At 46.7% G+C, this 26,041-nt stretch overlaps 1 protein-coding gene across 9 annotated transcripts in view; it reads left to right on the top strand.

Annotated features, from left to right (window-relative positions):
- The window catches only part of TSPAN4 (tetraspanin 4), a 404,986-nt gene that overhangs the window by 128,224 nt on the left and 250,721 nt on the right, over positions 1-26,041 (top strand). The window contains exon 3 of one of the 9 annotated variants that reach the window (XM_084521107.1): positions 1,874-1,974. The exons of the other annotated variants lie outside the window; for them this stretch is intronic. The gene's annotated coding sequence lies outside the window, so the exon portion shown is untranslated. The remainder of the gene's footprint in view (positions 1-1,873; positions 1,975-26,041) is intronic. 9 annotated transcript variants of the gene reach the window in all.

The following is a 26,041-nucleotide window of genomic DNA, read 5'->3' as shown; positions in this document are numbered from 1 at the left end:
GAGAGAGGATTCTCCCCTTGGTCAGGAGTAAGGGGGTGCCTGGAGAAGGAGCACAAGGCAGGTACTTGGCCAGCCCACTCCCCTTCTCCAGGTCTCTCATTTTCGGTCGAGACGCAGCCAGGGCTGTCGGATCAGCGCCGGGCTGATCTTAAATCCTGCGCTGCGCAGCCCCAGCCCTCCTGCTCCCCGCCATCCTGCTGCAGCTCCATCTTCCCCCTTCGGAGCTGTCCTCATTGCTTGGTGCAATTCCTGGGTGAGTGGAGAGCCCCTCTGTGTGCTTGCAGCTCGTGTCCTGGAAATGTTTGCCCTTGTCACATCCGTCCCTCTCAGTCAGCCAGCCACAGAGCCTGGCAGATGTAGGCCTCCTGCCAAGGCTTTCGCGCTGCTCTGGTCTCTTAAGCAGAAAGCCCTTCTCTGCTGTAGGTAGCAGAGGCTGACAGCTGTTTTGACTTCGGCTTTTGTCCCTGCCCGGCTGTCGTGGAGACAGAAAAGGCACACTGAATCCTGCACAGATGGGAGGGGTGTCTGCTGGGATCTACCAAAGGTCAAATGAAAGCAAACCATGGAAGGAGGATGCTAGTGCCAGCCGTGCTCCTTCCCTCCTTCATCCCTGCCTTGAGATGCTCGTGGTGCGTCACCCAGGTCTTTGCAGCACAGTCTGCCTTTGTTCCCTCCTGGCTGTCCTCTCTGGACGGCAGTGCCAGCACTCACCTTCTCCGTGCCTACATTTGGGCAGTCATCTCAGCAAGCTGCCCCAAGGAGCTGCAGATGGTCACACCTCGCATTGCTCGGGGAATGGTGTCCGCGTGGCTGGCACCAGAGCTCGAGTTCCAGCGCTGAGTGAGAGCCTCTGAGGTTTGAGCTAAAAGGAAAGTTTTGCAGTTACTTTTTTTTTTTTTTTTCCCCAGTAAAAGTTAATACCCAGAGACTGACAAACTAAAAGAGCTACAATGACCTTGTACCTTCTGTGAGTATGAGGGGACCTAGGACATGCTCTGGAGAGCAGGGCTTTGGTCTTGCTCCACCACCAGTGCCCCAGCTCCTGCTGGTTTGCACTTTGAAGGCACTTTGCAATCCAAGGCCATCGCCTTGCTGAACACAGGCGAGGTGTTGGGATTCTTTCTCTGGGCTCACCGATGGGATCTGCTGCAGAAAGCCGCCTTTATGCTGTCGGCTCGGACAAATAAAATACTGACTGCAAAATAAGCTCTGTGCATTTTGTTATTATCATGATTTATTGATTTATTTTTTTCAAAGCTTGCACCCCAGCAAGGAAGCTACCAGTAGTGTTTGGTGCGCAGTGCCACGGGTTATTCAAGGTGCTAATACCTATTAAAGCCACTGGTTAATTGAACATCACAGAGTTATAGGCCTGATCTGCCAAATTCAAACAGTGTAATAGTTTTTATTTATTTCATAGGTTTAAATCCTGGTCTTTGGTCCTGTTTATTGACTGATCAGCTCTGGGCTTTCTGGGCTTTTTTTTTTTTTTGTCATTTGCCAGTAAATTCCCACCATTGTGCTGAGTAAAAGAGAGATGGGTAGGACTTTCAAAATACCTCTTTGTTGTGTCCTCATCATCTTCTGCTCTGAAGGCATTTGCTCACTCGCTGAATTGTTGTCATTGCTGCACAGAGAGTGTGCTTTCAGCAGATGTCTCAGCAGCTCTGAATTGTAGCAGGCCCATTGTTCTTTGGTACTGTTTCTTCCTTAAAGTGCTAGACAAACGGTTCTTAAACCTTTGAATCAAGCAATGGTTTTCAGAGGTGCTTGAATGATTTAAGAGCATGGTTCCCTTTGGCATAGAGTCGGGCTTTGCGCTCTTTAATCTTTCCGGGTGTTTAAAAGACGTCTTCTCTTTCTCTTCCCCAAGGCTTTGCTGAATCTGTCTCTTCTAAGTGCCGGCTTGGCCCCTTTAGCTGCAGCATCCAGCCCTTCGGTGTGTCAGCCCAGCAGCCTAGCCGTGGAGAGGAGGTTGGTGTCTCCATCTTACAGCTGGGGAGTCGAGACACGAGGGAGGCTGAGCGGCTTGCCCTTACCCAGACAGGGTTTTGGCAGCACAGGTGCCCATGTCCTGCACTAAATCCCCGAGCAGGAGGCTGCTCTGCTTCTGTAGGGGCTGATGCTAAGCGTGCTCTGATGTGCTTTGCTCAGGGTCCTGGGCTTTTTGTCCACACGTACGAGTGGTTGTCCACGCTGCTGAGGTTTTGCTAAAACAGTAATGCAAGAGAAGTTGGAGTGAGTTGGAAAAGGTTTCTGCTCTGAACTTTCCTAAGATGCTGCTGCTTTGGGATGCAGTGAAGACTCATAACTGCGTGGAAGAGCTGCAGCCTTGCTGCTTGGAGAGGAGTGGGGCTTTGTGGAGGTCTCCTTCCTGAGCGGGGAGGAGGGCGAAGCCTCTGCACTGGCCCAGGTTTTGTTCCTCTCTTTCTGTCTGTGCCGAGTGCCTGTCTGCAGCCGCCACTGCCCAGCCGTGAGCAGTTCTTCCTTGGCCAGAAGGACTGGCTGGAGCACGGGGACGTTTTTTCAAACAAGAACTTAATTAAAAATGGTTAGGAGAAAAACACTAACTGTGCAAGGTAATTATTTCTGGGCAGTTTTTAACAATGACTGCAAATGTGCAGCGTCTTGGCTTTTGTCTACTTTTTGTGTGTGTTTTGGGGTCTTTGTAGCTGCTGCTGCTGCAGTTCCTTTTCTTCCCGTTGGCTGCTCCTTGGTTAGCCGCGGCGTTTTGTGTTGGCTTGACAATGCTGCGTGTCCCAGGGCCCGTGTGCTGCAGTTATCTGCTCCGGGCCAATTGAGCAGCTGTGCTCCTCTGGCAGGATGGCTTCCTGAAATGAAAAATGTGGTGCTGATTTAGTTTTGTTTATTTTAATTCCTGTCTGGCAGTCGGTGCTTTGTACTTACTACGTTCTGATCATTGACAGTGGCTAACTGATTTGGTTGGAGTTTCAAGTCCTGAAAAAGGAAAACATGTTTGCAGTTTTGAAATCTCTTAAAATGCTTTTTTTTTTGACTCTTTTATCTAGTTTTATCTGAGATTATCAAATTTACTCCCCAGAGATGCTCAGGGGAGCTCTTTCAGACCAAAGCTGAGCCCAGCAGCCTGTTGGAGCATGTAAACACACAAATATGTTTCAGAAAGGGCAAAAAACGCCCCACAAGCAGAGGATGGGGACAAAGAAGAGAGTGAGAAGCAGCAAGGAGGGAGCATCCAGGTTGAAGGTGTTGTGATGGTGAAGCAGAAGTTCCCTGCGCTCATGGAGGAGACACGCTGGAGCAGCTGGATATTCCCAAAGCAAGTGCTGGTCATGGAGAGCCCGTGCTGGAGCCAGAGGAAAGACCTGGGAAGAAAGGAGTGGCAGAGAGGACCTCTTGTGGAGGGACCATAAACTCCTTCCTCCCGTGCTGCCAGGCTCTGGAGTGATAGAGTGGAGTTGAGCCTGGGAAAGGGGAGACAAAAGGAACTGTCTTAACGTTTGTCTGTTTGCTTCTCACTGCCCAAATCTATTTCAATTGGCAATTCATTGTTTTTCTCAAGTAATGTCTGCTTTATAACTGGTAAGCAAAATCTCCCTGTCTTTATCTCAGCCCACAAGCTTCTCCTTCCTATTCCTCCTATTTTCTGTTTGGTAATGTAACCTGTGTGGGGTGCGGGTGGTGTAAGAGGGGAATAGGAAATGAGGATCGGGAGCCTGAGCCTTGAGCTTGTTGCCTGAGACCGTCAAGGCAGAGCTACCTGGGACTGTAGTGTAAACTCGAAGGGTCCTTTTTCTCGCTGACACACCCCGCCTGTGGACTGCCATCTAACTCGCTACTTGAAGCAGACTGGAATTGCAGGGCTATGGCTGAAGCTGTTGCTGCTGACTTTACTAGAAATGGCATTTCTTCTCTGACAAGTCTTGGCTTGAGCTGTGCCCATCTGGATGGCATCCCAGTGCTTTTAGCTGCAATCCCACTGAAACATCTCCTTGACGCTAAAGGTCTTAAATCATTACGTTGCCTACAATTTGATGGACTCTCTGTGTGATGTGAAAATACCAACCTCTGCTCTTGTTTTCAACTTCTTTTTTTTTTTTTTTTTAAGTATTCGACCTGAAAAGTAAAAATAACATCAAGTAGTTATTACTATTCCAAAATGTAGAAAATTGAAAGCTGTTTACATGAAGAGGACAGGATTTCCAGAGTATTTGGCTTTAATTTCTGTCATTGCTATTGGGATCCAGAACCCACTAGTGGTTTTTGGTTACTTGATAAAACAAAGTATTTTGAGTTTGTCCCAGGTGTCAGGTGGGGCAATATAAAAGGCAGAGAAAGAAAGCAGACAGTCCCCATTGGGTGCATGTGCTCAGGTCTGGAGACTTGGACGGCATGGTACAGAAGTATCTGCCACAGGTTTGTTTGTTTATTTTTAGTGGGGTGGGAAGCTGCACGAGGCAAACCGAGAGCAGCGCATCTCTCCTTGCACGTCGTACCGATGCTGACCCAAACGAGAGCCTGCTAGAGACCCAGCTGGCGGTAGGGCTCCAGGCCACCTGCAGAGAAGGAGGCAAAGCCACCGCTTACAGCTGTGCTGGGCTTTGTGGGGTGCCCAGGGTCTCAGCGACGGTGTTTGAGCCTCAGAGGAAGCCTCCTAACTGTGCAAGTCTGAGTTTCACTCTGGGTGTGCTGGGTTAACCATCCAGGCTCGTTGCCGTGCAGCACAAAGGGGGCATTGTTGTGTAGGGGGCTGCTCACCATCGGGCAGCAGTTGAGGCAGAGGATCCCTCCTGAGAGCTTCACCATTAAGGCTGCGCTCGTCTCTGCCAAAACAGGCCCTGAACTTCCCCTGAAGTCCCCGGTTCGGTCAGTATCTGCCAGGGGTGGGAGATGCACGGGCACCTGGGGCTTCCGTGCTGCATAGACAGGAGGAGATGTGGAAGAGCCAGATGAAAGCAGCCTGGCCCTTGACCCTTCTTCCCCTCCTTACAGCTGCTGCAAAGTGCTCCAGGCAGAATGTCTGTGTTTGCTGTGCTTTCCTGATGGTATTCTCCCCTGACTGTGCAACTGGTGTATTTCTTGCAGAAGTGTCGTGCTGGATGCAGGTGGAAGGTTTGTCGTCTTTTGCACCTGTAGGAGAGGGGAGCTGGCTGGCTCTCTTGCAATCAGAGGGGATGCATCTCTCAGCCAGCCAGAGCAGTAAGATGCCACACGTGGCACAAAGGCCAGTAGGGGCTGTCGTAAGCTACCTGCAGGTGGGAGGTAAGCTCCATCAAGAAGTTCTCCACAAAAATAATTAAGCTCTTGAGAGACCAAACAAGCTTATCTTGGATTTAACATCTCATTTGGCTTTTATCCTGTGTTTGCAGAAGGGAGAAGGTTGGAAAGGTGTCTGCGAGTGTGTGTAGAAAAGCATTCACCTTCATAGGCTTCCTTTTGTGCCGAGACATAGATTCAGTTTTCCTTCTTTCCCCTGTAAGCTAAGGGAACCACCCGCCTTGCTTATGATCTTGAGTTTTCCCTCTCCTGCCTTTGCGTTGTTTCCCCGTGTGTGTGTGTGCATTCCCCTTGATATACATCAAGGACTCTTGCAGTGTCCTGCGAGCAGCAAATTCTGTGATCTGTGATTTATGTGTGCGAGCTGGCAATGCTGTTACGTGATTATATCAATCACGGTCGCTGTGCTTCCTCCCAAGCCTTCCATCTGTGACCCTGCTGCCAGGAGAAAGTAACCACGTGCATGAGCCACATCTAAATAGAGCAGTGCTTTGGCGGCCCTGGCTTTTATTCTTCTCCTTTCCCCCTCTGGTGAATTGTATTGATTTTTACAAATATACACTCAATTAGCACAGCCTGCTAATTCTAAAAATATGTTTGTTTGGCTGTCCGAGTCCTTGTCACTAATGCCTACCGTCTGACATTATGCAAGGAGCTGGCTGACCTTTGGGTTTGTAGAATATAAATGGGAGCCACTGCGCTTGTTCCTCATCCCCTGCTGCTGGGCCAGCTCTGCTGTCCTGATAACGCTGTACTGCTTTACGCTTGGTGCGATTTGCTTCTTTTGGAAGAAGTAGACTGGCTTTAATAAACACAAACAAGCTTAATAGGCATCCTGTAGGAGCTATTACAATCACCTGGCCTTTCTAGTTAACTTCTTGCTGAACGAGGGTCTCTAACCCCCCTGTGCTCAGCCCTTCATTTTGATTTCTGCTGGCCTGTGTTGTCAGAAACCATACCGCTGCCAGTGAAGATCTGAAGGACAGAGACAGTACCATGCAGTTTAGTAATCTGTGGCAGTGGTTAACTACTCTCTATATTAAATTAGTCATCTTGTCTTTGATTTGTATTTTTGCTCTGCTTTACCTTGAATGGCTTTCCACGTGTCCTTTCTGCTATTTTAAGTTTCCTTCTATTACTGGAAATCATCTGCCTATGCAGGTGGTTATTCCCGGTAAATTAGGCAATTCACGGTTTCCAGTACTAAAGTTCGTACACAAGAGGATATGCTCCAGAAGCTGCCAGCAGGACTGACGAACCTCAGATTTTTCTTTTTTAGGACATTTTTGAGTATCTTGTCTATCACAAGAGATAACATGCCCTTTGAGTTCCGTTTCAGCAGACTTCTGCACCACTCGCCCTCTTTGGATGGGCTGACTGTGATCGTCTTAAAACCGTCTTGGCCAGACATCACAGATCTGATTTTTGTAAGGCAAACATGAAAACAGAATGAAATTTCAACTATGGAAGGAGCTAGCTGGTATGGGAAGGAAAAATAAATCTTTTTAGACTCCCCATCCTCATTTTCTATGCTGTAGCTACCTTCGTTCTTTAAGGACGTAAATGTCTAGCAGCTTGTTAGATAGTGCAACCTTGTCGTGTATATATATAGAAATAAAATATTTTGCCTTTTGACATTTAATAAGTATTACCTTTCCCGAAGACCAAGCAAGTGGTGTTAGTTTCCTTGATATTCTCCGTTAGCAGCCATTGCTGTTTGATCTCAGGGAGAATGAATAGTCTCTCTCAGATGGAGTATCAAGGCCTTTTGGTTTAACACCTTCATGTTCCTTTTGTAACAAAACTCAAACCAGTGGAGATATTCCTTTCTCTTTTTTTTTTTGGCCATACTTCTCCAGAAGAGCTGGAGGATGTGGATGGCTTCAGCGTTGTGTATCCTGGGAGCAGAAAGTGCCCTGGGGAGAGTGCTGGGAGCTTACAAGGGACTCGGGATGAAGCATCAGGTCTTGGCTAGCTCTGTTGTAAGGTGGAGCAGCTCCAGGGCAGGTGCACGTCTGCACTGCTGTGGTGCTTCTGCACGTGGCAGCACCAGCCCTGCTTCCTCAGCAAGTCCCCTGTGCAGGTGGGAGGCTGTTCCTGTAGGCAGCCTGTCCCTGTGCAAGGTGCCCAGCTCCTGCCAGGCCCTTGGGCAGCAGCCCTGGCTCAGACTGTTGAATAGCTGCTAACTTTGGATACCTGGGGCTTGGATGTCCAGGTCTAGTGGTGTGTTATGTCTGGTTGTTCCTTAGTTGGTATGGGTCTGATGGATTGCTCACGTCTCACCACTGCACTTTAAGCCACTAGGCAGTTGCAGGTGTCCCAAGTGTGTGAAAATTGGCTTGCCGAGTTCTGCAGATGTTTTTGTGAGCCCTAAACACCTTGCATTTATGTTCTTTACGTGAATCCTGAGAATGAGAAAAGGATGTCCAAATATTGGAGCTGATTAAAAGAGAGAGAACGTAATTGTTTAGATAGCAGGGGTGCTCAGCAAACTCATTTACTGAGGTTAATTTTCTTCAGAGTGAGGTTTGTGCCATTGCCAAAGTGAAACTCGGAGAGGATCCTATCACAAGTTGCAGTTTGTACTGAATCTTCACCTGGGAGTGGGAGCTCTGAGCTACCAGCTGTGTGGGAGCAGGAAGGGCAGGGAACAGCAGCTCATCCTGGTAGGTGTACCCATGCGCCTCTCGAGGGGCCCCTCTCTGTTGTGCTTTGTGATGCTGCCTGTTATAAAGAGCACTGTGCTCATTTGGGTGTCTGTGGTTCTTTGTTTTGCTTGGATTTTTAAATTTTTTACACTTAAAATTTAGACAAAAATAAAGTTGTTGAATTTCATTGACAGTGAAATGTCATAATACATCCCAAAGCAATTTTGGGAAGGAACCCTAACATAACTCTATGGTGTAGATACTTTGCTGCAGGCCCCGAGTGCTGAATCCCATCGTGGCAGGGCTCAGTTCATCAAAGTGGAATTCATCTCATCTGCCTTTAGCTGTCTAAACTTCAAGCATCTGATCCAGGGAGTGCTCCAGTCCAGCTATTTTGGGCACCTGATTTGCGGTGGGTAAGTCATGCTCGTGTGCTGCCTGGCTCCACTGGCTGCATGGAGAACTAGCTCCAGTGCTCTGCCTGACTGCAGCCCTGCCTGCAGCCTCATGGTGTTACTTAAGGTGGGATTTGCCTGCTCGATTGATGCAATTTCTGCTCAAAATGGCACGTGGGCACCTTCTTCTCATCCCTTGGAGTGGGCATGCTGTTCTGGAACGGGGCCTCCAGGAGCAGATGTCCCCTCCTGGCTCCAGCTGCGTGCAGCTAGGATGTCGATCCCCTTCGCTACCTCTCAGCTGATGACCCCACATGGATCTGACAGCAAGGCACGCTGCGGGAAGCCAAACCTATCAGCTTAATGTAAACAATTTACAGCTCTCGCTCTGATCTGTTCTGATGGGTTTTACCCAAAGAGGACCCGGCAGCGCTCGCTCAAATGCTTCCACCAGCAGAGAGCCAGCAGCCACCGCAGGGTGATAACGTCAGCGGCACTGCAGCGTGTATAGGGCACGTCTTTGTGTGTGAACAGGTTCAGGGAGTCTCAGCCGGGTTTCTGCCTGCTGGACCAGGCTGTTCTCTCACTCATATCTCACCTCAGCCCCCAGTGATGTTAAAACACTGTTGGGTCTCAGCTGTGGACACGTGGTTGGGTGCTGACCTCTTGTTCGGCTGAGCTGAGTGAGATGAACCATCAGGGGATGTGCTTTGGGGGCGGGCATGATAGTCCCAGCGGGGGGCACTCGGGGCTGGGTGGAGCTGAGGACAGCCTCTCCGAGGTGCAGCGAGCACGCAGAGATAACAAAAAGCTGGTTGTACCAGGGGGATTTGTGAGAACAAACGATGAAGTTTGGTATGGCGGTTAGCAGATGATTTCTGTGCCTGCGTGTATTCTTGCAGAGTCCTTTTGTTTTCTCAGGCTTCACCGTCACAGATGTGATGAGGCTGTAAACGCTCTAATCTCTCTCCTTCTTAATTCAGAATTTGGAATCTTCCCTGCCCCATTAAATACCACATTTAACTTTATTTTGAAGAGTTTTAGTCATCAGAACGGCGTTGGGGACAGAAATGGTACATTTAGTTCTGCTGAATGGCTGTGGTGTTAGATTGACAGTCCCTGTCAGCGTGTAATTGCAGATTAATGGGATGTAGTATGTCATTATGGCAGCCCGAGAGCACAAGTTTTGGAGCTGTGCACAAGTCCAGGCTTTCTTTTCTAGTTAAGGGGGCTGCTCTCACCTCCCTTGCACTATTTTCTCCCTGATCTCCTGTGGCAGAGAATACGGATGTTTACCGTTCAGGTACTTAATGATCCTAGGAATATGATGAAATCCGACAGCGCAGTTTGAAAGGGATGGGGACACGGGGAAGAACCGATACAAAACGGGAACGACCGAGCCCAACAGCACGGTGTAAGGAATGAGATGCGTGTGGAAAGTTTTATGTTGTGAAATGAGCAGCCTTCTGCACAACACCTACCAGCAGATGTGAAAGTATGATTTCTGTCCCAAATTAATTAGGGTTGCTGAGCTCTGCTAACCAGATCGTGAAGCCAAGGGAGGGACCGTGCTCATGGACTGGAAAATGGGGGCATTCCCTGAACGGGTTACTGAAGTACCTTTCCCAGCTATAGCTGGGCGGAGTGTCTGTCAGGCAGTAGTTTAATACTTCGTGTCCTGCAGCAAATCCTTTATGCTGAGCTGGCTGATTTGAAGGTGTTCTCAATGAAGGCCACCTCAAGACATTATCCACCCATATACCCCATGAGCAGCCCTCCTTATGTCAGCAAAATAAAATAATGCTGGTTGGGAATCAGAGAGATTTGATGACATTTATGCACTTCTTTTTTTTAATTGCACTTACCTACTGCTACCTGCTCACTCACAGTTGGGTCTGTCATCATACGAAGTAAGGGCTCTGCTCAAGTCTGGGGCTCAGATCTGCCCGTGCTCTGCTGCGTGGCATCGGTACATGCTCGTGTGCTTTGGGAGCTGTGCCATACTAACCAGTTATGTGTGGTTCCCAGAATGAAGCGAGAACACGAAGAAGTCTTTTTAGGACATGTACATCTCTCACCAGTTGGCCTTGTTTCACTGTGGGTCTAATCACACTTGTTGAAGTATTAGAAATGTTGTTGCGTGAACTGCCATACAACAGAATGGATTTTTTTCTCTAACGGGATAGGGAAAAGCTTTGTTCCTCTGTGGGACTGGGCAGGGAGGTACCAATCCCTCCCGGTCTGACTGTGGAGGTAACACCGACCTTCCCAGCATGACAGAAAATTTGCAAGCCCAGAACTGCTTTCTCTCTGGCAGACTGCAGAACAGCAGCTGCAGCACCAGCGAAAGGACACAGAGGAGATGAGAGCCCACAGCTGGGACTTTCAGCCACATGGGAGGGATCCTTTGGGAATTTTTCCTCATGCAGTAGAAGTATGGCCCTCACCATGTCTGTTTGTGACATGCCATTTGCTTATGCTTCTTGTTCATGTTTCACATATCCGTGGTCTCTTCCATTGTAAAAGTGGGTGCTGGCAGAGCTTCACAAGTCCCCTACTCAGGGGATCCCACGTCTTTTGTTGGTGCCAGGGATGCTTTCAGGCAGAAGCAGCATGTCTCTTCAGCCTGATGTGGTGTGACCGTGCTGCTGTGGGACTGTCAGGGACCTGTGAAGAGCCTCACCTGGAGACGGGGTTGTGAGCAACCCATCGGGGCTGGATGTAATGCCACCCGCCTGGGAGCAGGCTGCAGGCTGCAACTCCTCTGGGTCCCTTGGGATGTGTGAAACTCTTCCAAAGGGACGTGGGGACCTGGGAAGGAAGCCTGTGGTGGCCTCATGTTTGCAACTCTCCTCCCTTTGCTCAGGGTTTGACGGAAAGTAGTGGGTGAACTAAATATTTGTGTGTTTACAGTTCACAGAAAAAAAGGGAAATTCTTATAAATAACACATATATGTGGATAATACTGCAAAACCATCAGGCTACTTCAAAAGAGTGGCAAGATCCTACTAATGCTTTTGTTTAAAAGGGCCGAGACACTAATTCACCCCTAGAACTGAGCGTTTATCAAGTACCATGCTGCCAGATTTAGTATGAAAGTAATGCAAACAGTCATCTGTAATGCAAATGTTGACGTCTGATTAATAGAGAAAATAACATGAGCAATTAATCCACGGGGGAATAGATCATTATAAATGTAAATTAGATCATCAAAGGATAAGCCACACAGAAATAAAACTACCCCCAAACATGATTAATTATTGAAATTCCAGTAAAAAAGGCATCTTTAACAATAGGATCCTTGGAAGATGTGTCGTGCGATTCATCAAAATTCTGGGCAGGGTTATTTTACAATCCCAAAATTGATTAGCTTCATTATAAATATAATGGGGACATTTATTCCACCCAAAATTGTGGGCTCTCTTAGGGACAGGGCACAGCCGTAGCACTATGCTGCCTCAGCTCTGATTTATGCACACCCCATTTTTTCTGTAGCGTGTAGTTACTGGGGTAAGTCAGGAGATGTGTCTGCATGCATTTTTCAGGAAGGAAGACAGATTTTGCATTCGCACATTAGTACTGCGTATGCTCTTAATCACCCCAAGATACGATGTCAGAGAAAAGATCGTCTCGCTGGTCAGGGCAGAGAGTTGAGTCAAAATGAGTGTGTCTCGTCTCATGAAGAGAAATATTCAGGTGACCTTGGGCAGATCGCTTTATCTCCCTTGCTTTATTCTCTATCTTGCTTTTGAATTCTTCTGCTTAATGATGTGAAACATGAAATAATTCCAAAGATCTTCTTTTCAAATAGTGCTGGGAATCTACCTCTCTAAATCCCTGGTCAGTTTTTAAAAGCTTAAGCAAGGATTTTACTTTTTGTCTAACAAGATAGGGTTTACCGTGCTCACCAAGTGGTGTTAATACTTGTGGCAAATACTTTATCCATTTACACTTTATATACGTTCCTACTTACGCAGTGTTTTAGCACTTTTAGTGTTTGCAGCATTAAAAGCTGGGATCATAATTTGCATCTTTCCTGAGGTTTGATGTTGTGTCTCGCTGATATGACAGACCTGCGTAGGACCTCGGCATATCCCCCTTTCTATCAAAACGAGATCTGATGTGCCTTGCTGCAGTAGTTCCAGCCCATTTCGTATGGCCACGCTGTGCAGAGCTGCACGCAGCTCACCTCATGCAACACCTTGCTCCTGCTGATGGCAGCAGTCGGGTTACCACCTCTCTCAGACTTCAGTTTTCTTAGGGTTTGGCACATTTCCTTATGATTCTGTCAGAGATTTCTCCTAGTTTTGAAGGACTGCAAGGCTGAAACATCTAAAAGGTGTTTCAACACCCAGCTGTTAGGAAGCCCCGAGTGTTGTCTGTTTCCAGGCTGTGGCTGAGATGCTGGTTCCTGTATGGAGCTGTTCCCCAAAACATTCACCTTTGCAGTGACCCACAGCCAGTGGGTTTTCTTCTCCCAGCATATTATTTCCAGCCCTGGCAGACTCACCTTTGGCGAGTAGCACTAGCGTGCTGATGCTTGTGGTGTGAATTTCTGCAGCTGAGAAGGCCACCTGATGGTAAGTGTTTCTGCTGCTTCGTGCCATCAAATGGCCTTGGGGCACTTCTTACAGGAATTGAGCTCGGGTATTGTATGAGGTACCTTTGTGCTTTTGAGGCTCCAACAGCTTGATTTAAAGGCTGTAAAACATAACACAGAAAAAAAAAAAAACAGTAAATTAGTAGCAAATACCTGCCAGGAAAATAACACTTTCGCATCCTTACACTGTCATCATCTCTTAAGAACCAGCCCTTCTGGCCTGGCACTACTACATGGGAAAAACTTGGCTCTGACTAACCTTTTGTTTCGTTCCTGAGCCGCTGGTGGTACGAGGAAGGCACGTGTATCACTGTGAGCATCCCAGCTGAAATAGCAGCTGGGTTTAGCCTCTGATGGAGAGCGTCCCACTTGGGAAGGCTGAGTGCAGTGCCCTATGCTAAGGGCCTGCTATCGTAAACAGAAAAGGCAGAATTTGTGGTTTTCTGAGTTCCCATTGGGCTGTAGGCAGGGCCCTGAAGGGAGAAAGGCAGCGGAGGATAAATGAGTCTTGGTAAATGGTATTAAAAACTAGCAGAGAGGGAGATATATGAACGCAGGATACGTAGGGCTGTTGAGCGAGGGAGCAGGCTGGGAACCCAATTTATGCCAGTGGCATGAGGAACGAAAGGAGGAAGGTGGCACTCGGTAGATTCCCCTGGCTCCCCATAAATCTGAAAGCGGCTGCCTTTCCTTTTTTGTAGCCTGTAAAATGCAGCCCCGGGACTGTTAGAAGATGCGCTGATGAAGGTGATAGCAAATGAGAGGCTCATCCTGGCCCTCATTTCCCAGATCTTTAATGATTTGGCAGTCAATTAACTGGAGGTCAGGTGGATCTGCAGTCTGTTAAAGCATTACGCTCCCGCAGCGTGTGCTGTGCCACCTCTCCCGCCTGCATCCTCACAGGCACACTCACTGTGACAGCGTTTTGGGTGCACGGTGGCAAAGAAAAGGATGTTAATTTTTCAGCACCCTCCCACTGCTCTCTGCAGAATGTGGTTACTCCCTGTATATTTCCATATTTTCAGTGAGAGGGTAAGGAAGGTGCTGATCAAACAAACACTCGGAGGGCAGCTGGTTCCCAGAAATGATTTTAGGTAACGGGAAGAGGAAAAGAGGAAGGAGAGGCAGCCTTGTGGTGTTCCTGTGGTGGATTCGTTAGCTTAGGTCCAAAGGCTCTTCTGATGCTCCCCGTTAGGATCCTGTTCTTCTCCCCCATTACCTAGTGATTCCTCGGCCTGGGGACTCCCCTGGGGATCTCCACGTGGCTGGGATCTCACTTGGAGTATTTATTTCTGGCGGATTCGGTGTGATCCCTAGGAGTGGCCGTCCCGTTCTCTGGCCATCTGAACTCCACCAAGGTAAGGTCTTGGCTTTTCATCGTCCCCTGTCCCTCAGGAGAGGTGGCTGATTTTCGCGGGGGTGCTTTTCAAAGGTGCCTGCCGACAGAAACCTCCCAGGCACAGCTACCTATGGAGAGTAGGAGAAATCTCTTTTTGGAGGCGTTAATGAAAGTAATTCCCTACCAAAATTTGCCGACTTCAACGAACTGTCCTCAGTGACAGTACAGATAGACCTCATTAAGCCAGGAATTGCTCACTAAGTGATTCCCTGGCCAGAGTTAATGTTCCCTTCTCAGTGACCTGTTTGAGCGCTTGCTGATGGATTACCGATGCTCTTCTGGTAGACCTGGTGGTCTCCAGTCGCTCTGCTCCTGCATGTGGTGAGGCAGCGAGCCCTGCCAGCCCTGCAGGGCCTCCCCACGTCCCTGTGCGCTGTGCTTCATCCTGTCCCCTCAGAGTAAGGGGTTCTGTGGGCCCTCTTCATGCGGAACCGTGCCACAGACACAGTGTCCCTGACCCTCTGGTGGCTTCTGTGTCTGGCTTCTGGAGGCTCTCCTGGCCTCCAGGGCTGGCTGAAGGACTCGGGCTTCCTCCCAGGCTGGCAGCACATCCCCTCACCTCTCATTGCTGACAACGGCACCTCGAGCTGAGCTCTCTCTGCTTATTGGGGAAAAGGTGCAGCTCCTCCTCAGCCACCTCTGAGGTTGGCATCATGCCATCCAGTGGTCCTCAGCTGATCAGGAGGAGCTCAGTGGGTTCCTGCGTGTGCAGATGAGAGGATGCACTCCAGAGGACAGACACAGAAGCCACCAGAGGGCCAGGATGGGGGGGATATGAGCTGTTCTATTGTTTTATTAAATAGCCAACCTCCTTTCAGGTAAGAGCTGCTATTTCAAAGCTCTAAGTGGCAACCTGCTCAGCCTCGCTGCACTGGCGTCGCAGCTTTCTGAAACCGAGAGCTTTGTGCTGTCTGGGGAGTTTTGTGCTGAACTTGTAATAGTTTGTGATGAGGTGCCGTGCAATTCAGCAGGTAATTGGCCTGTGGATAACTTGAAATGCTCCTGCTATACTATGTGGGCGAACAGCAGTTGGTGCTAATTAAATAATTGCTTCCATTTAGCTCAGTATAATTAATGCAACCTAGATAATAGAGAAAGGTAAGTTGGTAATTCAACCTTTACAGGGTTGGGGTAGGATTCTCAGTGATTTGTTTTGAAGCAAAGAAGAAAGCATTGGAAAATATTGCTACAGAAGAACAAAAGGGATCATCTTGCAGGATGCATGGCTTCTTGTTAGGTTACTGGAGTTGGAGCTGGGTGGGAGTAGGTTTTTCTCATCTCAAGAAGCCTTTAAGAATTAGAAAACTTTAATGTACTTTACAAGGTTGTGTCATTGCAAAAGGCACCCCTAGCAGTCTGCAGCCTCTCCCTTGCTCCCTCTAAGGAGTTTGGCAGCCTGCGCTCAAAGCCTTATTGTTTCAGAGCAATCTGGTCTCAAGATAGGGTCGCATCCCTCCAGAGCTGGCCCTGAGCACGGGCAGCCTGACCCCAGGAGAGAGGGAAGACTTTGCAGAGCCTCTGCTGCACCCAGGTTAAATCCAAACACTTCAAAGATTTTCACACATGCACAAAGAGAACTGCAGCTCCTTCAGCTGGTACTGCCAGTGGCAGGCTGCCCAGGGCCCTTTCTGGACCTGGGATAACCACGTTATATTCGAGACTCTGCTTGTCTTGCCCCCACAAACCACAGCTTGAACCTGTTGTCTCCTACTCCCGAGATGAATATCTCAGTTACCTGGGCTTTGATTCTTCTCGGCAGGGATTCCCCTTCTCCTTCCCCACACCAGCCTGGAGCTGGACGAACTTTATGAAAGCCAGGTGAATGACAAAAAGCTCTCTATATTTAATTTACCCAATGTTTGTGTTGCACATCATCATAGAACATGGAGGCTCCAAGGAGATGGTGCATGTTAACGTAGCATCATGCCATAAAGCCTAAGTTGCGCTTTCCAAATTTTTCCTCATACGAAGATGAGAGCACGTTTGTCTGTAGCCTGCTTTTTCCTGGCCTGGTACTGTAACGCCAGTGAAAAACCTGTTGTGTTCAACCAGAGGCTGAAACTACCTGTGTTTTAAATGCTCGTGGTCTAGTCCCAGAGCAAGGGAGTAGGGCTGGCTGGAGTGCCTGGAGCAGGATGAAATCTTTATCTCTGATCCTGCTGAGCAGAGACCAGCCAGAAGGGTGTCCTCCGGGCACCAGCAGAAAGCCTTGCATCTCCTTCATCTCAGATGCCTCGTATCAGAGAAATTCCTTGAAAACTTTGGTTGCTGGAAGCGGTGTTGGGTATTGTGAGACTGATGCTTTGTGAATTCCTGATAATTTTGTCCTTCCCCTGGTGCTGCTGGAGATGAATCGCAATAGTTCAGCTGTCAGAGGGCAGCTATGGTCCTACAGTAATTTCCTCCGTTGTTCTCACCTGCATATCTGCCTCTGCTCTCAGAGGGCTGATGTCAGTTGCTGGAGAGGGATTCACCTGCCTTGTCCTGTTATTTTAATCTTAGCTGATGCTTAGAAGACATTATAACGCCTCAAGTATGCTTTAGATAAGTCACTTGCTCTGTGTAAGCAAAAGATTGATTTGTCTTGACATTTCATAATCTTTCTGTTTTCACATGTTGAAGCTTAATACGTATCACAGAAGACCCCTGTCATTTTTCTGAAGCCTTCTGGGTCACGGCAGACAGGATTAATATCCTCACTTCCTCGTGGTCCCATTTCTGTGACCTTCAGGAGCCTGACGTAAGGTTTTGTTTTCTTCGGGGCTCTTGTGGACACTTGAGGTGTATTTGCTACCAAATTATGTCTGATGAGGAAATACAAAAAGATGAAATATGGTTTTATTCTCAGCAATGCCTCATTTATATTGAGAGTGGAGCTGGGTGACTTATCAGTCAGTACTGTCCTGTTCTCCATCGTGCTACACCTTTGGTTGAGCTGCTGGAATACATGTAATGAATCTGCCAGCCTCAGCTTTAATCTTACTTTGTTGTGAGCAACCCATATACAGCATTGACAAAAGTCATTTCTATGCCAAGCAACAGGCAAGACAAGAGAAAACACTTAGGATATTAGGATTTAGGAGACCTGTTGGATTTGGGAGCCTGCAAAGCTTGTCATCTCTGCCTTATTGCGTAGCTCAGCATTCTGGTACCCCGTAGCACATCAGGAGGAGGTGTATTTCTGCCAAGGAGAGAGAGAAAATTCAGCGTCCCTCTCTCTTTCTGCTCTGGTGCTGCAGGAGATGCAGAGAAGAGAAGTGTGATCCCTGAGGATCCCTGTAGACAGTGAGGAGAGAATATATGGCGAAAGTGAAAATCAGCCTCAGGATGCTGTACCTCAAGGAATTCCAGATTCAATCGAATTTTGATGCCTCAGGCTTTAAGGTGTCTTTTGGTAGCAAGCGTTGTAGATGATGCTGTCTTCAGGCAGAAGACAGCCCTGTGCAGCCTGTCCAGAGAACATCTGGGGGGTAGGGAGGGGACGTCGATAAGCAGTCAGGTTCTTGTATCAAAACATAGCCACTTTTTCCACAGAAACGTCAGAATTGATGATTCCTTATTGATGGCAGAAGCACTTTGTCAATAAATCCCCCCTTGAAATGAAACCAACCCAGTTAATAATGCTAAAAGGAGCTGGTTCACAAACAACTGGAAAACATACCCGTTTTGAATCCTCAGGAACGACAGAGCCTCCAGCGTGCCACTAGTTATTTTTTAAGTCATATATTTTCTGACAAGCTCCTCTCTTGGTACGGAGTCTCCCAGTCAGGGGAGGCTGGAGGGGAACACCAAGGATGCCGTGGTGTGAGACGTCTGTGAGCATTCATACTGGTTCTGTTCAAACCTTAGCCCTACTGCCGCTGCCCTTCAGATTTGTAGGTTGTGTTTGTGATGCTTTTCTCTTACCTTGGAAACTGAGCTCGCTTTATCACTTGGAGTGGCCACTGAAGGGCAATAGATTCTGCCTTTGTACCAGGATTTAAAAAAATGACTTATAGTTCTGTGGTGCTTGGATGTGTTTCAGTGTTAGCAGTGGCTATGCATTCTTAGGACTGGAATTGAGACGCTCATACAAAAAAAATCAACTAAGCATGTTCCTAGGATATTACTTTATAGTATTAAAGAAAGTATTGAGTGGGGCGATATTAAATAAAACCTTTCATTTATCAAAACACTTTCAGCATTTTCTTCCTTTTAGGAAGACGGGCAGAACTTAAAGTCTGAGCAAGGGGACAGAAACAATTTTGTGACCTTATATTCTTACATCTCTCGCTTTAGCTGGGGCTGGTAAAGCTGAATACATAACCATAATATAAGAGGCTTAATTTTTGTTGAAGGGAACTTCTGTAGCAGAAGTTTGAAAAGTCAGAGTGCGATTGATGTCAAGTCAGTGTGGAGTTGTGCAGGCTTTGAGCCTCTTATCTGTAATAATACGAGCTACCCTCAGCGAACCGCCATGGTAGTGGGCTAACAGAACACGCAGATTTAACAAAATGTAGATGATGACGACAAAGAGATCTTGGGATTTTTACCCTTTGAATGTTAAACAAGAGAGATTAAAGAAGAACTTTGTGGCTAATATTTACATGCGGCCAGTATGGTTTTAAAAACGTTCAGCAAAATGGATGCTGACGTTCCCTATTAGTCTGGTGCTCTGGCAGACGTGAAAAAATAAGTTCATAAACCACAACTGATTAAAACTGTGGAAAGGAGAAGCAGCAATTTTAGTAATGTAGACTATAGATGTGATTCATTAGGTGGGCAATAGAGCTGCTCCTCAGCTTCAGGCAGAAGTCCAGAATTTATTTCTGAGCTATCAGCCTGGTCAGTCGTGTCTTTGTATTTAGATCTCTGTGCCAAAAGGCAAAAGGATTTACAGCAGAGGAGTTACAATTGGGGTGGTCTCTAAGAATAAGCCAAGCAAATACTGCAGAGAGATTTATATTTTGCTAGACCAAGTGATATACAGGGCACAAAAGCACTTTCTTGGATCAGAAGCAAGGCAGAAACTTTGGGTAAGTACATTGTGGGGAAAAAAGTTATTCCAGTTTTAACCTTACTCAATTTTTTTTGGTTTTACTGCTTTTGCCGTTTGAAACTGGAACAGGCGTGGAATTTCTTTGTTCCAATAAGCTGAAAATGAAGATAAAGACGTGCTTCTCCCAGTGATGTGCTTTTTTTGTCTGTAGGATTCTCCCCACATGCTCTCCTGTTCATACCTCACATCTACAAACCCCTCTGTTGAGAGCTGCTGGAAAGTCAGACTTCAGGCACACTTTTCCTGTTGTGAATGTCCTGCTCCCATATTATGGGATGCGCCTTAGGCTGAAGACCCTAAGGGCAAGCTGAGTGTGCATGTTGTGTGGTGCTTCAAGCTCTGAGCCTGATGCAGTGATGCTGTTTTTAAATAACAGAAGTGTCCAAAAGCGGGTAAAGGCACGTTAGTGCAATCAGTGGTTCATAGTCTCCTTTCTCTTATAGGATTACTTCTTGAAAGATCTTATAATGCTGCACTTGAATTGTTTAATTTATGCAACAGATACATTTTTTCCCTTCTCGGTACTTATCCTGAGCTAAGAATGTGCTTAAATGGGAAGGAATGGCCCTATTTCTACTGCCTGTCTAATCTAATTAATCCATCTCATTTATTCAGTAATTGGAACATACAGATCTCTTTTTTTCCCCTTGAAGTAGAAGATGGGAGTGCTGAACATCCCTGTTTGTTCTTGCAGAGTCTGTCTGGTTGAATAAAACATCCTCTGGTGCCATCCTCTTCAGCTGAAACAGATGTTTGAAGTTCACCCTTTTGGATGACTTTGAACTAAAGGCAGGGAAAGCCTCCAGGGAAAATAAGTGTCAAAGGCCTTGTAGGCCTTCTGAAAGAGTTAAATCACTCTCTGATCTCCCTGGTTTCAGCCAGCTATTAGGTCTTTAAGCATCTTGTCTTTGAGGATTAGTCTGAACTCTTAATCATCCAGTCCCAATGGTTGCTCTCACCCAACGTGCACTAATCCCAACTTCAGTAAGAGCTGTGGCATCATTGCGTTGGCACTAAACCTCTTGTTCTGCTCGGAACTTCTCTGCTTAAAAGCTTTCCCTTCAAAGCATCCAGCCAGTCCATAACTGGAGTGATTGGGACTGAGGAATGTGGGCAAAGCTGAGCCAAGCACAGGACGTGATTAAATCCCTTGTTCTCCAGTTTTCTGGGCTGATGGAAGCATCACCAAGCCTTTGTCCTAAAACCTGCTGGTATTCACAGGTTTTTGCACCAGAAAAGGATCTAACATGTTTAGGGCTTTGAGAAGACTTGTTTTGTTTAGAAGTGGAACACATTTGTACATGAGTAGCAGTAGGTGTGGGGTTTTATCATGCTGGAGGTGAAGAAGTCTTAACAGAGAGCACCACGAGGGCAATGACTTGACCGGGGACACAGGTTTTATTTCCCTTTGGATAAAGTGTGTGCAAGGGTGTTTGTGTACTGTATTTATGAGCTACACCTGCACTGATAGCTCGTTTTTATACTGGCTCCTTAAAGAAGCATTTCTAACCTGTAGCCTTCCTACGGTGAGTTTTGGCCTGGAGGCTTGCTGCCTCGTGTCTCCCTATGCCCAGTGCTACCTGCGGTCATCTCGCTTTGCTCTGCAGCCTGGTCCCACTAATGATACCTTGGGCAGCTCTATTACTATTATTATTATTATTATTATTATTATTATTATTACATTTTAGTTTATAAAAAATAAAATCCTGTATCCATGGGGTTCAGGGGTAAATGTCAGCTTTCAGAAAAAGAAAAAAAATAAAGATAAAAGTCAGGTCTCTGTGGTTATAGAGGAAAAAGATCAGAAGTAGAACTTAGTATAAAGCCAAGATATTAGGTAACACAGATTCTAATGCTCAATATGTCATGAAAACATTTTGATTTTAGGAAGCTGATTTCTGTTTTTGCACTAGGATAACTTGACAATATTACTTTCTTGTACTTCCCGTCTTTCAGGCTTTTTCCCCCCAAAGAGTGGATTTATGCATTATGTATTCTGGATGTGTAGAATTTGTGTGCATCTCTTTTCAGTCTCAAATCCATAAAGTGCTCATATCTGATCCAATGTTTAATGTGATTCAGATTATGCAGAGGAGCTGATAATGTCTGTTTTAATGAAGTGCTTGAACACGGGCCTGAGTGGCGCCGTGCTGTGTGGGACGTTCAGAAGTGCCCGTGGGTGAAAGCAGCTCAAGTCCCATTGAAACTGAAGAGCTCGATCCCACTGGCATGAGAACGTGACGCCTCCTCGGTGCTCTTCTCCTGCTGCTGTCAGCAGCTGGTGGCAGCTCAATTTCACCAGCCGAGCGATGGGTTTCAGACCAGGGATGGGTTTGTGTTCTGAATTACTGTGTCAAAACTTGAGCAACTTCGCTTTCGCTTCTCAAAATGCACTGTATGCTAGGCCAAAGAGGTGCAGTGAGCAGGCTTTCAGTGCCTGAACTGACCCAATTTTCTGCATTGCCACTGACAACTCTGTTGTTTTTATATGATTACATATTTAAGTCAAGCAGAGCTTCTAGTAGGCAAGGATTGGAGAAAAGTAGGAGGCTTCTTTGTTTGCTTTGTTACTGTAAATATTCGGGATGGCTGTATAATTCAGAGCACACAGCTCTCGGGAACGCAGGGCCGTGTTTACTGCCTCATCCTTGGCACCGTGCGCAGCAATGTCCTACAGAGAGCACAGGAAAACAACAAACAAAATCTGTTTCTCTGCAGAAAATGTTTGTGTCGAGTCTTCATGATTGCCTTGACAGACTGAAGACAAACTCTTCTTGAGGCATAAGGGCATCTGGTGAAACAGCGCCTGAGTGCTGGAGGCGCCTGCTTGGGCTGCTAGTGAATGTAATTGCTTGCGGATATAGTAAGGGTTTGTCGCTTAAATCATCCAAAAGAAGCGTGAGCTTCCCAAGTGTAGCATTTCTCTGTTGCAGTCGTGTGGTATGAACTATCATTCAGCAGGAGGTGAGGTTTAGCCAAGGTGCCAGGCAAGAGGGAGAGCCCCCGCGGACGCGCAGAAGGACGGCACGCCGGCATCTGTTTCCCTGGCAGAGGGAGGGAGATGTCTGCCCGTGTCTGTGCAGTACTTGCTCACAGACAGGGAGTCTAGACGAGAAGCTGTCAGGTTGTAGACTCTGATGGATCTAAAATGATCTTTCGGCCATCTAAAGACATTTTGCCCACATGCCTGATGGTAGGAATGGAGTCATTGTGGAGGAGAGTAATGCTTTCCTCTCCCCACTGACTTTTTTTTTTTATTATTTTGCCTTTTCCTGCTTCATGGCTCACTACTGACAAGGAGACTGGTTTGCCATGCTAAATACCTTGGGTCTGACCGTAAGGAGAAAGCTTGCAGGCTCCTTTGACAGCTGTAATCAATAAGAAGTGAAAATCTCACTTGAGAAGCCCTTTTCCAACTATAAATGGCAACAAAAGTCACGAAGGTGAATTCCTGCTTTTAAGAGCAAGCCATGAAAACAGAGAACCAGAAACCTAAACAAGAAACAAGAGAAAGGTTTGCAAACCAAGAGTTTCTCTGTGCTCGCCTGTGTGCACCTTGGTCGAGGAATGAAGCACCCGGAATGGGCTGCTGGCCGTCCTCAAAGTCATCCTGCAGGTGGTTGATAAGCTGGAGCTTTGCTTAGCTCTCAGGGCAGAAGCAGGCCTTGCTGCAAGAGCTTTTATCACACTGCAATCTCCTCTGAAGGAGCTGATCACCTTCTGAGAGGGGCTGAGTTCCTCCAACCCTTGGGAGGATCGCTGGGCGAGGAGGAAACGTCTAGGCCAAGGGAAGGATCTGAAGTAACTTCTGAACTTAACAGGTCGTCTTTATTTTTAAGTACAAATCATTTCTGTGGAGGAAAAAAAGTTGTTATTTTCCAAATAGATTTAATTGCCAGCAAGCCTTGCATTGGAAATGGGAATAACAACTTTTAATTATGATGGAGGATAGACAGAAATTCCCACAGCACCTGGTTAATCAAAAACAGAGGCAGTGTTTTCATGCTGTATTACGGTGACAATGCAAAGTCATTAAGAAAGCATAATAGGAAAAGTTTTGTCTGACTGCTGTGTTCTTGTTTCGTGATGTGGAGTACTGTTTGTGTGGGCTCGTACCCTCGTCTTTGTTTTGCAGGAAGTGATGGAAGGGAATAAATATGGCTGGAGCCTGCATTGCTGTGCTCATACCTCTCAACGAGGAGATTTATTCCCCCTGTGTTACAGGTGCTGCTGGGACGTTGTTACTAATGAAAATACAGAGCTTTGGGGAAGGGATTTGCACAGCTGGACCTCCATGTTTGCAGGGTGTGATTAACCTCGCCTTGCAGAAGGGAAGATTTATGCAGTGGAGAACCAGGTTTGCTCCCATGGGGACTTGGAAATCTGGTGGAAAGAGGACCCCAGCCCTGGAGGCTCAGCATGGGACTCGCTGTGCCCGACCGTGCAGCCTCTGCTCTGGCAGGATAATAGAACTGTCAGAGGCATCGCTCCTCCTGAGGCTGCGTGGAAGGGTTTCTTTCCCTCGATATTAATCAGGTACCTTTTTGTCAGCACTAAATTCATTTTAAAGAAGCGATACAAAAATAGAGCATCCTTTTGTATTAGATAGAGCATCCTTTTGTATTAGTTATCATACATCCTCTGGCAGCATCTTTGCCAAATGCATAAAAGAATGCAATTAATGGCTACCCAGGAGATTTATTCTATTATCCTGACTAGCTTATTTCTAAAGTAGTTTGACATTTTATTTGTCTGACTTATCTGTTGTTGTAGGGAGATTTTGGTTTATTACCCTTGAGAAAGCTGAAATGTTAAACAGGAAATAGAGGAGCTCCTTTCATTCCTTCTTTTTGTCCTTACAAAATGGGAACTCAGGCTGGAGTGTCAGCTCTGTGGAGAAGGAGAAATCTGGAATCATGGCTGGGACAAAACGGTGCTCAGGAGACGTAGATTTCCTTACAGACAGCAGCATCCCAGTCTCTCCATGGTAAGCTGCTCGTACCTCAGTCCTACAAAGCAGTTTTAAGCCCTACACGCCCTACCTCTCAAACCTGAAAGTCAAACTGAGCTTTGTCTTCCCCTGGCCCTGTGTGGGAGCGCACTGTTCTGTTTCATGTTGCCATTTTCAGTCAAAGAAGGCAAAAAGTGTCTGGTTAATAGAAGCCTGGATAAAGAGAAGTGCTGTTACAGTGGTTTCGGAGCTGTGTGAATCCTGGGTTTGGCACCCCAAAACCCGTGTATCCTTCTGAAGGAGCTTTCATTCTTACTGGAGAACACCGTAAGGTGAATGGACCAAGCAGAGCAGCCATATGGTATTGGGCATGTTTTTGTGTAAGTAAATGAATACCCACAAGCCTAAAAGGAGACTAAAACTGAGCTCTGCAAAGATAGATTGCTGTATCTCTCTCATATGCACCATATAAAAAAGCTCTGCTTCTTGAGAAGAATGATAGGAAACCTTAAACCTTTCCATAGCAAAGGATAATTGAGCTCTTGCTTTTTTTAATTATGTTATCTTAAGTAGGTCGCCCATGTGCTTAAAGCTGTGGAAGGTTTAGGAAAGGTTAGGAACCTGATATAAGTGCAGAATGGGGAACTCTGTCTTTGGATCAGTCCCTGTGTTAGCACAGCTCTTTAGCATGGCTGCCTGCAGGCTGAGAGACATTTTCCTTGTATTTGTTGTTTAATCCAAAGTTGTATTAGCAGTTCTTTTCTGGGTCAACTGATTTCATGTTCGTTGCAGTCAAGCTGTCTTGTAGCAGCAGTGTTAAAAAAGATAGAGTCAGGCTTCTGAAATAGTGGCGACAAGATTGGCTCGGGATGGGGAAAGAGACTGAAAACAGAAACAACTTCATATGGGCCGTGATGGTACTGAATGCTGGCTTTCTGGTTTGGGATTTTGTTTTTCTCTTGAAGAAAGATGTGAAAATGATCGGCTCAGTTCATAAATGAAGTTTAGGATCTTATTTGTCCCTAATTAATTTCTTAAATGGGTGGCCACATCTTCCAGGTGTGTAGGATGCTGAACGTCCCTGGGGTGCTGAAAAAAATCTGACCTCTGGTGTCACCTCAGGAGGAACAGAGCTCCAAGTACCTTCGTGGACTGCTCTTCCCCTCATCTGCTGCCCAAGCGGGATAGCAGAGCAAATGGTAATGCGTTTTGCTGGCAGTTGCTTTGGTATGAACTTCTCAACTATGTTCAGAGTAATAGGATTTTGTAAGTGTGAGATAGGATGTCTTACTTCTGGGATAATTGCAAATAAGCTTTTTTTCCTCAGCTTGGCCAGGACGTTGCCAGAGGGGTGAGAGAGGAAGGAGTGCAGAGGGGAGAGGGTGAGATAGCAAAGAGGCAGAACCTCTCTTTTTTCTTCTTTGCTGCTGGGGTTAGACTCACAGTGAAGGACTCAAGTCCCGATGAACAGTTTTTCAATTCAAAGACATTCATCTTTTCCAAGAGATTTAAGGCAAGCTCCAAGCCTGTCTCCTTTAATCCAGCGTGTAGTATTGTTGGTTGGCCAACCCAGCAGAAAAGCGATATTAAAATAATAATATTTTAATATTATAAAATGTGCTAGGGGCAAGCAGCCTTGTCGTTACAGCCCTGCTGTTCCTACACCCGTTTCATCTCGGTGCAGTGGCTGCTTTTCCTGCACCGGGTCCTTCCATAAGAACACAGGTGGTACTGGAAGTAACTTAGGTAAGAAG

This window comes from Aythya ferina, assembly GCF_964211825.1.
Source record: "Aythya ferina genome assembly, chromosome: 5".
In the NCBI taxonomy this organism is placed as follows: Eukaryota; Metazoa; Chordata; class Aves; order Anseriformes; family Anatidae; genus Aythya; species Aythya ferina.
The sequence above is the reverse complement of the archived record's forward strand: the minus strand, read 5'-3'. Positions and strand labels throughout refer to the sequence as shown.